This window comes from Amblyomma mixtum, chromosome 2 (assembly GCF_055824585.1).
Source record: "Amblyomma mixtum isolate Tamu chromosome 2, ASM5582458v1, whole genome shotgun sequence".
NCBI lineage: Eukaryota > Metazoa > Arthropoda > Arachnida > Ixodida > Ixodidae > Amblyomma > Amblyomma mixtum.
In genome coordinates, this window is record NC_143013.1 from 254,232,480 (window position 1) to 254,232,728 (window position 249).

Genomic DNA, 249 nt, shown 5'->3' on the forward strand with positions numbered 1-249 from the left:
GGGAAATGTCCAGGAATGTGTCCATTGTAAGTGCACAATCCCTCCAGCACAACATTAGCCATGGACTCTACTAACAGCTCGACAACAAAAAAGCAAGCGAAACAACTGCTTAAAAACCACAGCAGTGTCCCAAGGGAGTGACCAGAGCACATGGTCTGTACGCTATGCTGCACCTCTTAGAATGTCACAGAGTCAACGCGTTTTCATATTACGCTCAAGTGCTCCTCCTCGGCACATCCGACACACAAC